At 26.8% G+C, this 17370-nt stretch overlaps 1 pseudogene; it reads right to left on the bottom strand.

Annotated features, from left to right (window-relative positions):
- Positions 1-4844: 4844 nt before the first annotated feature.
- Positions 4845-5451, bottom strand: LOC149515148 (beta-fructofuranosidase, insoluble isoenzyme 1 pseudogene; annotated as a pseudogene).
- Between the last annotated feature and the right edge of the window lie 11919 nt (positions 5452-17370).

The following is a 17370-nucleotide window of genomic DNA, read 5'->3' as shown; positions in this document are numbered from 1 at the left end:
TATAAGTTAAAGAAAACAATTCAAACATTTTATTTGAAAGAGATCATATCATAGTTCAAACTTATTCATAAAGATAACTTAGAATTAAACATTATTTTTGTTGTTATGACCCCTTATAATATTTTTTACTCTTTTCAAATAAAGAAGTTAATTGACATCAAAATATTAAAAAAGCCATTTTGAATGATGGTAATAAAAATGAAGTAACAATTAAAAATATACTATCTTTTCATTTAGCAAAAAATTTTTTTTATGGAGAATGTGAAATATTATTTACTCTTTTTAAATAGAGAAGTTGATTAGCATCAAAATATCAAAAAAGTTGTTTTGAATGGTGGTAATTAGAATGAAGCAACAATTAAAAATATACCATGTTTTTGTTTAGTATAATATATATATATATATATATGAAAAATGAGAAAGTAATTTTTATGAATATAATATTTTTTAAAATTATTGTGAAATTTAATTTTCATAAATTTTATTTAGTAAATAAGTTCAGATTACTTTTATCATAGATATTAAAAAAATTTTACTTAAAATTGTATACTTAAAAATAGAAACATAAGGTAAAATTTATTATTTCCATTTATGATAAAACACTTCAAAACTTTCAATCTTTTATATTCAATTTTACTTTGCTAACAAGTATGAAAATATATACACTAATAATTTAATCAAATCATCAATAATGCTTATCTTAATATCTACTATTTTACCATGAACTAAAAATTTTGAAAAAAATCTTTAAAATATTGACTTAATATATATTGTGTATATTTATTTAATTTAGTTTTAATACTTATATTAGTATAAAAAGTTATGATTTTAGCTTATTATTACATGTTAAGCTATGGAGTAAATTAAGAGCATTTACTTATATTTTTCAAATCATTTAAACTTGAACTTTTTTTTTTATATCTTTATCTTACAAATTATATCATTTAGCATACATTGTTATTACTTTCTTTTTGGATATACATAAATCAATGATAACATAATAGTAGATAATTAATAACTTAGTAATTAATTAATGAAAACTTAAATGTAATTAGTATAATATAATAATAATCATCGATAATTTAATAGTAAATTAATGATAACTTAATAATAAATGAACGATAATTTAGTAATAAATAATTGATAATTTTTTAGTAAATTAGTAATAATATAATAATATATGATAATACTTTAATGGTAAATCAATTATAATATAATTGTAGATGTATAATAGCATAATACTAAATCAAGGATAACTTAACAACAAAAAAGTGATAATTTGTAATTAATTATTGATAACTTAATAATATATCAATGATAATTTAATAGTAAATTAGTAATAATTGAATAGTAAATCAATTTCATTTTAATATAATTAGTTGATAGTAAATCAATGATAAATTAATAGTAAATAATTGATAATTTAGTAGTTAATCATTGAAAACTTAAAAGTAAATCAGTATAATTTAGTAGTAAATAATTTATAAGATAATAGTTAATTAGTAATAACTTAATAATAAATCAATAATAACTTGATTATAAATCATAGATAATTTAGTGGTAAATCGGTGATAATTTTTTAGTAAATAATAAAAAATTAAGTAGTAAGTCAATGATACCTAATAGTAAATATAAAAATGTAATAATAAATCATTAATAATTTAATAATAAATTAATAACTTAACAGTAAATCACTAATAATATAATAGTAAATTACTAATAATTTAATTATAAATCAATAATAATTTAGTAGTTTATTAGTTAATCATTGATAACTTTTTAGTGAATTATCGATAAATTAGTAGTAAATTAATTATAATTTTATAATAAATCATTAATAATTTAGTGATAAATCATTAACAATTTAATAAAAATAATTTACAACTTAATGATAAATATTTTATAACATAATGGTAAATCATTCATAATTTAGAAGTAAATATCATCGATAATTTAGTAGTAAATCTTTGATAACTGAGTAGTAAATAATTGATAAATTAATTATCAATCATTGATAATTTTTTTATACTTGAAGTTGCCTATGATTGAACCTTGGTTACTAATAGAAACGAAGTCAAAACTTTCATTTTCACGACTAGGATAAACTTACCATGAACTTATTCAATAAAAAAAATAATAAAAATTTTCTAAATTTAAATAAAACAATAATGTTATTATATATAAAAAAATTATCTCATATATTATTAGTGGGTTGTTTTAAAAGTATAACAGCATATTTATAAATCATTGATAGGTTCATAAAAACAAGTGATAATTTAGTTGTTAATTATTAATAACTTAATAAAAAATCAATTACAACTTAATAGTGAATTAGTGATAACTTAACAGTAAGTAAATCTCAATTTAATAGGTAATCAATTGATTAATTTAGTAGTAAATTACAAATAATTTAATAATAAATCAATGATAATTTAGTAGTTTATTATTGAAATTTAAAAGTAAATCAATATAGTTTAGTAGTAGTTAATCATCAATAACTTAATAGTAAATTATGGATAATTAAATATAAATTAGTGATAACTTGATAATGTATCATGGTTAATTTTGTAATAAATCTATGATTATTTTGAAGTAAATAATTAAAAACTAAATAGTAAATTAATGATAACAAAGTAGTAAATGCATAATAACATAATAGTAAATTATTGATAATTTAGTAGTAAAGTAGTGATAATTTAGTCATAAATTAGATAATTATTGATATCTTTGTAGTAAATCATCAATAAATTAATAATAAATTAGTTAAACTTTATTATAAATTATCAGTAATTTAATAGTAAATCATTAACAGTTTAATAATAAATCATTCATAATTTAGTAATAAATCATTCATAAGTTAATAGTAAATCAATATTAATTTAGTAGTAAATTATTGATAAACTTATTGGACTTAAAGTGGTTAGGAATTTAATCTTAATTATTAGCAGAAATGAAGTTTTAAATTTTATCTTGAGAGACATGGATAAACCTATCACAAACCTATTTAATTAAAAATTTAGTTAAAAAAATTCTAAATTTAATTGAAACAATATTGTTATTATATAAAAAAATTATTTTATACTAAAATTGAATTTAAGCTTTCTTATGGAAATCCATTATTAAATATATGATAACTCAAATTTTATCAACGATTACTAAAAGTATATCATAAGTTATTAAAAAGTTAATTATTAAAATTATATCGAGAGGTTGCTAAAATTTTATCAATAATTATCAAATTGTATCAAAAGTTACTAAAATTTTATCAAAAATTATCAAATTTTACTTATATTATATCAAAACCAAAATTAAATTAATATTATTTATCATTGTTATCATAATGTCAAAACAAAAAATTTATTGACATGAATTTTTAACATCTAGAAAATTGCCAAACAAAATGCATCCCACGTCAAAATATCACAAGTACCATTTCGTCCCGAACCATCACAAGGAAAACTATAACCGAAATCTTTTTTATTTAACATTAACTCGGAACCATGTGCGTCTAAAGCACCTTTTACTAAGATCAATGTAGTTGTATGTAAACTTGGAGCTATAGCATGATGAACCAAAAAGTCTCTAGGACCAATTGTTAAGAATAGTGAGTTACTATTTTCATTAACAGCATTTAACCAACCAGGCAACCATATATATATATATATATATATATATTTTCTTGATTTTACCTATAGCTAATGCTAAGGTTTTTTATGTTTGAAAATTAATGCCTATAGTTGCTTTCATTTTGTAAGTTTAGTAGTAATAGGAAAACGAATATTAATGTGATTAAATTAGATGATAAGGTACCATCAAAGAATAATTATTTTTGATATTTGAGATAAGCGATACTAAGATAGAAATGGATGTAAATCATAAGTTTCAAACAAGATAACTAAGTTGACGAAATATGTCGGATGTGTTGTGTGATTGTAAGATATCATTAAAGTTAAAAATGAAATTGTATAAAATAACAATATCTTGTATTCTTATATGGGACTAAGTGTTAAACCGTTAAGAAACAACATAAAAAAAAATAAGCGTAATTGAGATGAGGTGCTTAGATGGATATGTGATAAGATTAAATAAAATAAAATAAAAAATGAAAAAATTCGAAAAAATTCGAAAAAAATTAAATATAATTTAAATTAAGGAAAAGAATAGAAAAGATCATTTAATATGATTTAAATATGTGAAACGTAGCTCTCTTTATATATCAATTAAGAAAAATAAGTTTTTGAATTTGAGAAATACCAAAATTTTTAAAAATATATCATATAAAAAATTACAGAAATGATATTAAGATTAATAAAATAGATGAAAATATTGTCATTTATAAAAGTGAACTACGTAAAAATATTCAAAATTATGACTTAACACAATTTTATTTTATTTTTACTTTTTATATAGGCGATCCTACAATTATGGGATATAAGCCTATCCAAGAGTTATGGGATTAAAATCCAAAATATATATTGATTGAATATCAAGATAAATGAGTTACCCGAATACCAGGCCATCCTCTGGCTCAGAATCTGATTCATTAGCCATCCCCACAAAATCCTCCTGTTCTTTGAAGGATCAAAGAATGTCTTTGAAGCATAGAAATTACCATAATCATATCTAAGCCCAGCCCAACCATCAGTTCCGCCCTTGTCAGACACGTACTTATCCTGATCTGGGTAATAGGTTCCAAGCGTGTACACTTATCTTGTAAGATCTAAGCTCACCTTCAAAACATGTTTCACACCATTTCATAGTACAAATGCGTCCAAGTCGTTTTCACCGGACTTTGAATCAGGATAAAAATCTGGACATTCCCACATTCCAGTATTAGGGACCGAGCGAGTGTAAAGGGTGTTGTGGAGCCTTGGTCCATTTCTTTGAGATCCGTTCTCATCAACAAATGGGCTATCCCTGTACGGTTAGTTTTACTTCCTACCAAACCAATAGATTCCATTACCTATTTGCCAGCCTACCTGTGGTTGGTTCACGAAAGGCGTTGGAATTCATGCCTTTGTCAGCAACCACCGTCGGGTTTCCCTCAGCAGGCTTTTTCAATTTACGTGGATAAGGATCTGAAGCATCTTTCGGTACAGCATAGTTTTGTACCTGGTTTTCACGAGGGTCAATTTCTGTGTAATAAATTTCAGGTTTATTGTCTGGAAGAATGGTGGCCGAACCTAAGCGACAGCCCTTAAGATCAAGGGGTGCTGTCGGAGTGATTGCGTATTCAAGTGATTCCGTATTCACCATATCTTTTGACACTGAGTGTGCCCAAACAATGTTACCCCACAGTGCTCCTTCGGGATTTACCTGGAAGAACAAATGGTAAAACCCTTTGTAATACATGGCGCCTGTTTGATAAACATATAAATTGGGAGAATAATTGCTTAAATTGGATAAAGTATAGGCGAAAATTTGCATCATACTGTTGAGTAGACTCACCATTTGGATCTGTCGCAACAATTTTTTCATTGTTTAAACGCTCCCAAGGGAAAACCCAAACAAAGAAAGAAACAAGAAGTTAGTGACAATGTTGACTTTGTAACTAATATCCATAAACAACATATATACATATCTAACGGCAGTGCCCGCATAAAATAGAACTATTTTTTCTTTTTTTAGTAAGGAATTTATTTTGAGAAGGTCCCAGACTGAAACCCAAGCCTGACGCCATTTCACAACAGGGTCACTCACAACTAAATTGAAGATGATTGGAGGTAGATATCAGGTTATATGTAGGGGTCTTAGTAAAAATTATGCATTAAAAAACCCATTGGACTTGCGTTATGGAACTAGCTCCACCAATAAATGATTCCTATTTGTTGCATCATATATCTCTGCCATAAACTCCACAAGAGAAATTAACTAATTCCATTGAATATGATATCCACCCATCACGCCTTGCAACTATGAAACAATCAAACTTTGACAACAAAATCCAAAATTATAATAGGGGAAGTAAGTTTCTATCTGCTTTAGCTTGCCAAACCCAAAAGCTAGAAAATTTTGTTTAAGTCAAGATTCTGGTTTTTTAAGTTCTAGTTGAAAGTGGGGGAACCCCCATGATATTCATCTTACTTTTCATGTTACTAAAAAAGAACACTCCAATAGTAGGGGCAAAAGGAAAAAACAAGTTTCTTTTTTTTCTCTAAATGGAAGTCTTTTCTGAAACTAGGATTCAGAAGGGGCGTTGTATATAAAGCAGTGCTTTTTTATAAAGTACATATAAACAGGTAAGATATTCTTCAAACACATTTTTACGGTGACAGCTTTACTTTGTAATGGCATGCGTGATTCCACCACTATGGAACAAAAGCAAAAGTAGGCAGTGGATAACTAGCTCTTTAGAAGATGTGTCATCCAAGTGATTCGAGATTCCACCATGAGTTTATATAAATATGGGTAACAAGTTAAACTGAATTTTGTACATGCACTACCATGTTTGCAGCCAATAGGACAAAGGTTCATTCACCTAATGGCCCTTTTACACTATCTTTTTCTCTTGGCTATACAAACTAAAGTTGAAGTATACATTAAAGTGTATCCAACGTCCAAATGCAACATCATAATAAAAAAAAAATGGATTTGAATTTGGAGTTTATCTTAATTGACTTATACACTCATCTTTAAACGATAATATTCAGCTAATTTGAAATCAAATTTTTTTTCAAAAAAAAATTTTTACGTTATGTAAAACTAATAACAGTAGTACATAAGGGTAGATCTTAACCAATATAAATTTATATATATATATTTTTAAGTCTGAAACAAAATCACTTGCTAAAATCGAAAAGATTATAGTTTAATTTTTTAAAAAATACTTGATTGAAATCCTGAAATGACGAATTTGTTATAAAAGTTAGATTCTAAAATGGACATTAAGCCATTGAATCTTGGAGAACATACCATTGATTGATCCAATGCTTCGGAGGCTGAAAGTGGTAGCCTGTTATGTGGAGTAATTGCCTAACGGTAATTGCTGTAAGAGACTGACATTCAGGGTAATTCTGTGGGAAGCTTCAAGCCTTCGACACCATTGTTAAAATTAATTATTGTAATAAGGTTCCAGACTAGTAAACAAAGAGAGAGAAGCTTTGAAATCTCCATTGAAGAGCAAAAGAGGATAAGATAGAATTACAAACAGTGGACAATAACAAAATTGACTAAAATTTAGACACTTGACTAAAAAATGGTAAAGGGTTTTTTTTTAATTTTTTATGACAACTTCAATTCTTTGATGACAACTTAATAACATTTTTTTTGAAAAAAAAAACAATGATTTATTAATTTAGTGTTATCGAAGTCGGTTTCAGGATCTGGGGCTTCGTTATAGTCAAAAAGATAAAAAAATAAATAACTTTTTTGTTAAAATTTTTCATGATTAGTGTTAGATAGTATAGATCCGTAGATCTATCATTAGATATGGATTAAAAAAATCGTCCCCAATTTTTTTTGTTAAAATGTGATTGGCCACCTGATTAGATTTTAATCTACAAAATTAGAGTTTAAGTTCAGGAGTACGGTTACGCGTTGGGAAGATTATAACACCCATTATAGCTTTCATTTAAAGGAAGGTACCAGTTAGATTTTAAATTATCTAAGCTTTGATCATATTTGTGATTTATCAGATAACTTAATATTGAAAATATATCTTAAAATTGTCCAAATAGCTTGGTAACAATTTAAGATAATTCTCTCACCTCAAGAGTATTCATGAGAACTAGTATCCCACTCTAAAGAGGCTCCGTCATTAGATTTATTAATGTATTTTTATTCAAAAAAATTAAATACATTAATAAAGTCTCCCAATAGTTTGGTAGGATTTACTTTGAAGCCAATCTCCTAATAATTTGATGAAACTTTATTATAAAAAGATTTGTAAAAATTTTATGAATTTTATTAAGTCTCCTAATAGTTTGACAAGACTTAATTTGAAAAATAATCCTCAAATAGTTTAGAGGATAAAAATTATTTATTTTTTATATTTTTTTGAAAACTAATTTTTGAAATATCTCAATAATTTGGTAGATTTCATAAAATTTAAATCTATAAAAATTCTCCAATAGTTTGATAGGATTCATAAATTTATTTTGTAAGGATTTTAATTTGAAAATTTTTTTTTTGTTATTTAGTGAAAGGATTTTTTGTTTTTATAAATATTTTTATTAAAAACTTAAAAAGATCTTTTTTTATTTATTTTATTTTATTTTGAAAACTTATTTGAAAATAATTTTTTTTTTGTTTTTTTTTGTCATTTGCGTTTTTTCAAAAAGAAAAGACATTTTTTTTCTTTTTTTATTAATAAAAATTGAATTACTAAATAAATAAATAAAAACCAAAGAAATGAAAATAAAACAAAACTTAAAATATGAAAATAAATAAATAAATAAATAAATAAAAGAAACCTTGCAATCAGATAAGTCAGTATGTGGGTTAATGCGCAGGTCAGCGGATTAGAGCTCGAATCTTGGGATGCCAAAACGCTACCGTTTTGGAGCAGTATAAAAGCAATCCTTCAACATTTTTATCCTAGATGCCTCTACTCTCTCTATCTAGACCCATAAATGCTCTCTCTTCTCTCTAAAATCTGTCGAGATCCTACTAAAAATTGAAAATCCTTGCTAGTTTTTAAAAAATGTCAATGAAAAATTCATATTCCACCAAAAATTTCATCGAAAAATTCATATCCCACTAAAAAATTCATCGAAAAATTCATCCAAACCCAATTTTTTTAGAAAAAATCCCAAAAAATTCCCAAATTCTCCAGATTCTTTCAAAAATCCTTTCTGAACCTAAACCTAATCCTATAAATCTAAATCTAATCCCAGAATCTTCAAATCATGCCTAAAAACTTCAAATCGATCACAGAATCCCAAAACCCGGAATCCTAAAAACCTAGTACTATCTAGTTCAACCTATCCAAATTAATTATGTCCCCTCTAAAATCCACCGTCCTTTATTCTGTGGTTTTCTGTCCAATTTATAGACCTCTTAAGATAGATTTTAGAAAACTGATAGAATCAATTCCAAGCTTGAATCCTGGGATTGGATTTTACCTGAACCTCAAATTGAGTTTAGGTTCTTGGCTAATTTCCTGGGTTGAATTTGTAACCCCAATTATGCAATAAAATCGTTGACTATGTTGAATTCCTTTGATCGAATTTCAGTTTCCAAAATTCATGCCAGAATCAAAACAAGAAAGGAAAAAAAAAGAAAAGAAAAGAAAATAATAATAATAATAATAATATTATTATTATTATAACTATAATAACTATAATAATATAATTTAATATAATACAATAATTATTATTATTATAGCTATAATAACTATAATATAATAATAGTATAATATAGTACCATAATAATAATATAATAATAGTGATATACTATACTATAATACTAGTAATAATAATAGAAAAAATAAAATAGACCTAATTGATCCCAGACATAGATGGATGTCTACAGTTGTCCATCTTTACATATCTTTATTAGACAGAGATGATAAAAAGACCTAGACACCCACTCTATTACAATCTAAGAATAAGAGTCAGATTAGTTAAAAAGAAATGACTGAGACTGGATTGAATGATCAAGACAAAATCACGAGTCGACAAGATGAAGTGACCAGGATTGAGTCACGATTGAAGATGATTGATCGAAATGAAACTATGAGTCAGAAAATGATCTGGATGGAATCAAGATCGAATGACTGGGGCAAAATTACGAGTAAAAAAGATAAAGTGACTAAGATCGAGTTGAGGTCGAAGATGATTGATCGAGATGAAATCGTAAGCCAAGAAATGATTTGGATGAAATCAAGATCGAATGATCGGGATAAAATCGTGAGTCAAAAAAATAAAGCAACTAGGACTGAGTTGAGGTCGAAGATTACTGATCGAAATGAAACCACGAGTCAAAAAATAATATGGATGAAACTAAAATCGAATGATAGAGGCAAAATCATGAGTCGAAAAGATAAAGCGACTAAAATCGAGTCGAGGTGAAAGATAGCTGATAGGGACGAAACTGCGAGTCAGAAAATGATCTGGATAAAATCAAAATCGAATAATCGAAACAAAATCATGAGTCAAAAAGATAAAGCAACTAGGATCGAGTCGAGGTTGAAGATGACTGACAAGAAAGAAATCTGAGTCAAAAAATGATCTGGACGAAATCAAAATTGAATTATCTAGATGAAATTCGCGAGTCAAAAAGATAAAACAATCAAGATCAAGTCAAGATAAAAAATGAATGACCGAGATGATGCCTCGAGTTAAGAAAATAATTTGGCTTGAGTCGAGATTGGATGATTAGAACGATGCTATAAGTTTGAAAGGGACCAATACCAAGTCAAGGTCATAAATGAATAATCAAGACAATGCCATGAGTCAAAAAATAAAGTTTACAATTTCACTTTAAATCCAAATATGCACAATTTGAACTTTTCAAAAAATTTATGAGGTTTCATAACAGAAGTTAAAAGATCCCAATATTCCAAATTTAACAAAATCACAAAGATTCAAGATTTGTAAAAGTTTTCAGATTTGTAAGAATGAAATATTAGCAAAATTTTCAAGTTTCGCAAAGGTTTTAGATTTACAAAAATGTAAAGTTCGTAAGGATTTTCAAATTTGTATGAAAGAAAGATTCACACGATTTCAAGTTTTGTAAAAGTTCTAAATTCACAAAGATGTAAGGTTTACAAAGATTTTCAGATTCACAAGAAAGAAAAATTCACAAGATTCTAAGTTTCGTAAAGATTAGAAAAATGATTTAGAATGAGCCAAGATTGAATGAGTGATGATGATATTGCAACGATGCAAATGCATGTCCTATCCAAGATGCAAATGTAAACATAATATATGTGATGCTAATGTCATGAAATTTCAATTATGGTGATAAGGTTCTCAAGACTCCACCAGACCTTTTTAGCTTCTTAGTATTAATAGTCTCAGAATAGATTTTATTAATCGATCTATGTCATTCTTCTCATCTGGTCATAACTCACAGATCACGTCAATCAATTTATCACTGAATTTATTATTGAGTCACCTTATTTGCCCTCTCATAAATCATTTTCTCATGCTTCTTTCATTTATCTCATATTGGATTTCTTTCAAAAAATAGAAAACTCTTTATGAAAAATGTCATTTATTTATTTATCATCATTCAAATCAGTGACAGACATGATACATTTCTTTGGTTCATTCAAGGAATGTTTATTTAGTGAAAGATAAGAAGAATAGGTTTTATTATTGAGAGAACAAAAGGTAGGATCAAAAATAACTCAAGAGTAAACAAAGGTAAAATATCAGGATTTATTCAAATAGGACATTAACATGCAAAATAATGATTGCTCAAATAATTTTAAACTTAAACTCATGATCATCCTTCAAAAACACATTGCATTAATATCTTCAATCTTTGAGCTAATCATCATCCTCCTTCTGAGGACCTTCCCATGAAGTTATCTTTTCCAGTTTTCATCTTCACTTAAATCGTCCTTTTAGGTTTTCAGTTTAAGTTTTTTTTTCCTCTTTTGTCTCTTTTTTTTCATTTTTTATTATTTTATTATTTTATTATTTTTTTTACCTTTGTTTTCATTTTTTTCACACATTTTTCTCATTTCTCTTTCTCTTTCTTCCTTGTTCATCAATGATACTTTGATCAAAGCTTCAAATAATCCAACGGTAAATCTACCCTCGTTCAATTCATGATTCTTCAAATCAAATATTCACATTTAATCAAAATAAATTTTTAAGAGACGTAATATAGGTTAGGGTAAAGGATGCCAAAGAAAGGGATAAAATAAACTTAAATTGTATTTAAAGGGTAATCAAACAAATGATCATTTCTTCATGTAGAACGCTTTGACATTTTGTCCCATTAATTTTTTTTTTTTTGGTAGAGCACATTGGCATTTTACCTCATTAATTTTCCTTCACTTTTCTTTTTCACTTTTTCATTTGTCAAGGAAACTTGATCACAAAAGGGCTTTGCCCCTAAGAATGAACAAATCTCTCAAACTTTACCCCTCAGTATGAGGATGATCCTTGGTTAGGGTTCCTCAAAAGAAATTTTTAATATGCTCAAATGAGGTAGTAAGGGATAATTGTTTTTGAAAAAATAAAAGAAAGATGATCATTTATCATTTTGAGTATGAATACTCTCAATGAAGAATATTCATTGACTAAGAGCAAGCTTGTGAGTGAACAATCACAAAGATCGTGTGTCACATCACTTTCACCTTTCAATAAGCCAAACTTTTACTAGAGTTATTTCCTTTTTAGTAGTTCCAATGAACTAACAATCTTAAATTTATTAATCCAAACACCATGAATGGTATCAAATTTTGAATTATCATTCTGATTGTCTGAACTTTTATTATTCAAAATCGAAGAAATGGGTATGAGAAAAGGTATAAAAAGGTAAAAATAAATAATGGGTATTCACATAAAAGAAAAATATGAAGAAAATGCATCAAACATGTTACTTTATTAAAATAACAGAAAATAAGATAAAGTCTAAGTACATAAAAAGATTCAAATTCTCAAAAAGTCTAAAATGATAAGCAGTTCTAATCAATCTCTTAAAAATTATACATTTGGATGATCAGACGAAGGGTTACCATTGACATTGGATGCTATGTTACCATTGGTATTCAAATTTATTAGCCCTTCTTTGATCAATATTTGCACCATATGTTTAAAAAGAATACAATTTTCAATGAAAATGCCAGCCACCCTAAAATGATAGTCAATAAGCAGTGGAGTCATACCATTTAAGATAAAGAGGTTCAAATTATTTTGTAGGAATGAGAGCAATCAAATATTTCTTGTAAACTTCTTGGTACAAATTTGTATAACTCATAGAGATAGAGTTAAATATAAATTTTTTTTTATTTTATGGTTTTTGCACACCACTTATTGGGATAATTAGACGAACAAAAGGCCTAAGTATGGATGGATAAGAAAGTCATGAAGTTGATTGGTACACCATAGCAGAAACATGACTTGTGAAATAATGATATATAGGATAGATTAGTTGAATATAGTTTTTATATTATTGCCTATCGAAACTCATTGCTTGAGTCTCACTTTTTTTTTAAGATTTTTTTTTAGCAGTAAAAGACTCTTCTTCTTTTAATTTATCATTTTTTATTGTATTTTTAATAGTCTTCCCAGAAATCATATGTCGATAAAGCTTTTTATTACGTTTCTTATCATTTTCTTACAGTATGGTGACTTTGGAGTGTTTACAAATAGCACTATCATTTCTTTCTTTGTTAAGGGAGGTTGTACCTGAACAGTAACATCTCGTCACCTTTGAGCATACTTTTTAAAATATTCAAATTTTTTTTCTTTATCCTTATAACGAAAGGTGATTAAGAGTCATGTCTATGATGTAACAGTACTGGTTGATGAAAAATTGAGTTAAATCCTTTCATAACTTAATATGAGTTCTATCAAACTGGATATACTATCTTATAGTAGACCCAGTCAACTATCTTGAAATACATGCATGAGCAACTTGTCATTGCTAGCGTGAGCTGTCATTTTATGATAATACATTATGATATGCATAATAGGGCATTTGGTACCATCATACTTATCAAATTTTGGTACCTTAAACTTCAGAAGAATCACAACATCTGAAACCAAACAAAGGTTGGTAGTATCCATGGATCCATAAAAATTAATACCTTTTACAGCTCGTAATCTTTCTTCAATCATGTTAATAGCTTGGTCGGTCTTAGCATCTTTTAAGGGTATAGTCATTTATAGCTTTTCTTTCTTATTTGTCTCATCTAGAGTAGAGAATTGAATGGGTTCGACTGCCTTTTCAGTGACAATGAGATTATTATAACTATGGATATTTTCATGATTGGGTGCATAAGTCATTCTCGAGTAGTTATAATTCATAAATGCAGCCTGTTATGGTTGAAAGCTTAGGGTGGTCTAAGTCTGATGTGGGCTGAAACCTGAAGGATATGCTGATTAAATAGCTTCTTATGAGGTATCTTCTTTCATCAATTTTTTTTTATTTTCTTTTTTTAGGGCTTTCAAAATTTTGTTTAATTTTTCTTTAAGTATCACCTGAGCCTTTTTTATCATTTTGAAACAACTTGCATTATCTTATTCTATTTTTCTAACTCTAACCCGAGTGTAGTACTAGTGTTAAGCTATCATTGAATCTTAATTTTCTATAATTATGGTGTAAATTTAGAATGATGTTTATGAAACCTTCAGATTATGCATGAAAATGAATGTAGTGATGCATAAATGCATGCATACACGAAAAGAATTAGTAAACATAATATGCAATCTACATTTATATTTATGAATATACATAAGAAGAAAAAGAATAAAAAGATGAAAAAAAGATTAGTTAGTCACCTCAATAAAAAAATAAAGAATAGATATTATAAAGCAAGTAAAATAACAACATGACCTTAGATTTGAGTTAACTATAAAGGGTGGAAGACATAACTTTATGTATGGTTAGGCTCTTAAGGTTAACTAGATATGGTTTGGATTACCTCTAAAGGTTCTTAAATTATTTCTTACATCATAGTTCATCACTCACTAGTAAGGCACCCCTATCCTTACCCATTATAAGCTACAAGTGAAAAAAGTTCAATCTAAGTGGGAGTGTTTAGCAGGCTCACACGGAGACGTGAAATCTCACGAGGGTATAGGTACTTCACTCCCTCTTAAGATTAGAGCTTGGACAAAGAGCTTATGTTATGCATATGTGAATGGATGACAAATATATACAATAAATAAATGAATAACTAAAACAAACATAAGTAATGAAAAGAAATAAAATAAATTTCAAATTTATTAGGCAAGGCTTGGATAGTAAGAAATCATTTACTAGCCTGACTCTTGATGTCCCTAGTAAAGTCGTCAAGCTATCATAACGTATAGATCTGTAGATCTATCACTAGATATAGATTAAAAGAGTTACCACTAATCTTTTTTTTAAGGTGTGATTGGCCACCTGATATAAATTTTGATCTATGAAATTAGAGTTTAAGTTCGAGAGTATGGTTACTCATGGAGAATGTTATAGCACCCCCACAACGCCTATCCAAATGATGGTACAATTAAATTTTAAATTATCCAAGCCTTGATCATATTTGTGATTTACCAGATAATTTAATATTGAAAATATATCTTAAAATTATCCTAATAGTTTGGTAGTAATTTAAGATAATTCTCTCACCTCATCAGTATTTATGATGACTAGTATCCTACTTTGAAGCGGCTCCATTGTCATATTTATTAATGTATTTTTGTTCAAAAAAATTAGTAAAGTCTTTCAATAGTTTAGTATGACTTACTTTGAAGTAGATCTCCTAATAGTTTGGTAGGACTTTACTATAAAAGATTTGTAAAAATTTTGTGAATTTCATTAAGTCTTCTAATAGTTTGGTAGGATTTAATTTGAAAAAAAATCTTCCAATAATTTAGAGGATAAAAATTATTTAGTTTTTTTATTTTTTTTTGAAAACTAATTTATGAAATTTTTCAATAGTTTGGTGGATTTCATAAAATTTAAATCTATGAAAATTTTTCAATAGTTTGGTAGGATTCATGAATTTATTTTGTAAAGATTTTTTTGTTATTTATTGAAAGGATTTTTTTTTGTTTTTATAAATATATTTTTTAAAAAAACTTAAAAAGATCTTTTTTTATTTTTTTATTTTATTTTGAAAACTTATTTGAAAAATTTTTTTTGTCATTTGCATTTTTCCATAAAGAAAATACATTTTTTCTTTTTTGTATAAATAAAAATAGAATTACTAAATAAATAAATAAAAACCAAAGAAATGAAAATAAAAAAAAAACTTAAAATATGAAAATAAATAAAAATAAAAAAATAAAATAAAAAAGGAAAAGGAAAACCTTGCGATCAAGTCGGGTCAGTACGCAGGTCAATGCGCAGGTCAACGGATTAGAGCTCGAATCCTGGGCTGCCAAAATGTTACCATTTTGGAGTAGTATAAAAGTAATCCTTCAACGTTTTTATCTTAAATGCCTTTGCTCTCTCTCTCTAGACCCTCAAACGCTCTCCCTTCTCTTTAAATCTATCTAAGAGCCCACTGAAAACTAGAAATCCTTACCAATTTTTGGAAAATCCCACCGAAAAATTCATATTCCACCAAAAAACTCATCGAAAAATTTATATCCCACTGAAAAATTCATCAAAAATTCATCCAAACCTAGATTTTTCAGAAAAAATCTTAGAAAATTCTTAGATTCTTCAGATTCCTTAAAAAATCCTTCTTGAACCCAAACCTAATCTCAAAAATCTAAATCTAATCCTAGAATCTTCAAATCACACCCAGAAACTTCAAATCGATCCTAAAATCCCAAAACCTAGAATCCCATAAACCTAGTACTGCCTAGTTCAATTTATCCAAATCAATCGTGTCCCCTTTAAAATCCACTGTCCTTTATTCTGTGGTTTTTTGTCCAATTTATAGGCCTCTTATGATAGATTTTAGAAAATAGATAAAATCAATCCTAAGCTTGAATCCTGGAAGCTTGGAATTGAATTCTGCCCGAATCTCAAACTGAGTATAGATTCTTGGTTGATTTCCTAGGTTGAATTTGTAACCCCAATTATACAATAAAACGATTGACTATGTTGAATTCTTTTGATCGGATTTCAGTTTTCAAAATTCACACTAGAATCGAAACAAGGAAAGAAAAAATAATAATAATAATAATAGTTTTTTATTATTATTATTATTATTATATAATATGATAATTAAAATTATAATAGTTATAATAACTATAATACAATAATAGTATAATAAAGTACCATGATAATAATATAATAATAGTGTTATACTATACTATAATACTAGTAATAATAAAAAAATAAAATAAAATAGTCTCGAAGGACTCTGGATACAGATGAGTGTCTACAACTAGCAAATATACAACTTTTTCTACTATATCCTTAGTTTCTCTTATAAAAAAAGATATTAAAGGTAGGAAGAAAATGGTTCTATTTATAGATTATTATCTTATATATATATATATATATATATATATATATAGATACACTAATGTTAGATTTTTAAAATCTTCATATGTGAGTTTAAATGTGTCATGATCCATTTGTAAATCATCGTTGATGGCTTTCTATGCTTCAAGGCGGAATTGCAAAATTTTAAACTCCATAAAAGAATTGCTCAAAAACTTAATAATTGAACGACAAGTAACTCATTAACCCATCCGATATATTATACAAAAATTACTACTAAAACCTTGGCCCTGGCTTTGGGAGATATGGACTAAATTTAGATGGGTTTTTCTTTGCTTTCAAGCAAGCATAATAACAAATAAA

The sequence above is a fragment of the Durio zibethinus genome, chromosome 14 (genome assembly GCF_047325235.1).
Source record: "Durio zibethinus cultivar Kanyao isolate XHJ-2024 chromosome 14, ASM4732523v1, whole genome shotgun sequence".
Taxonomy (NCBI): domain Eukaryota; kingdom Viridiplantae; phylum Streptophyta; class Magnoliopsida; order Malvales; family Malvaceae; genus Durio; species Durio zibethinus.
The sequence above is the reverse complement of the archived record's forward strand: the minus strand, read 5'-3'. Positions and strand labels throughout refer to the sequence as shown.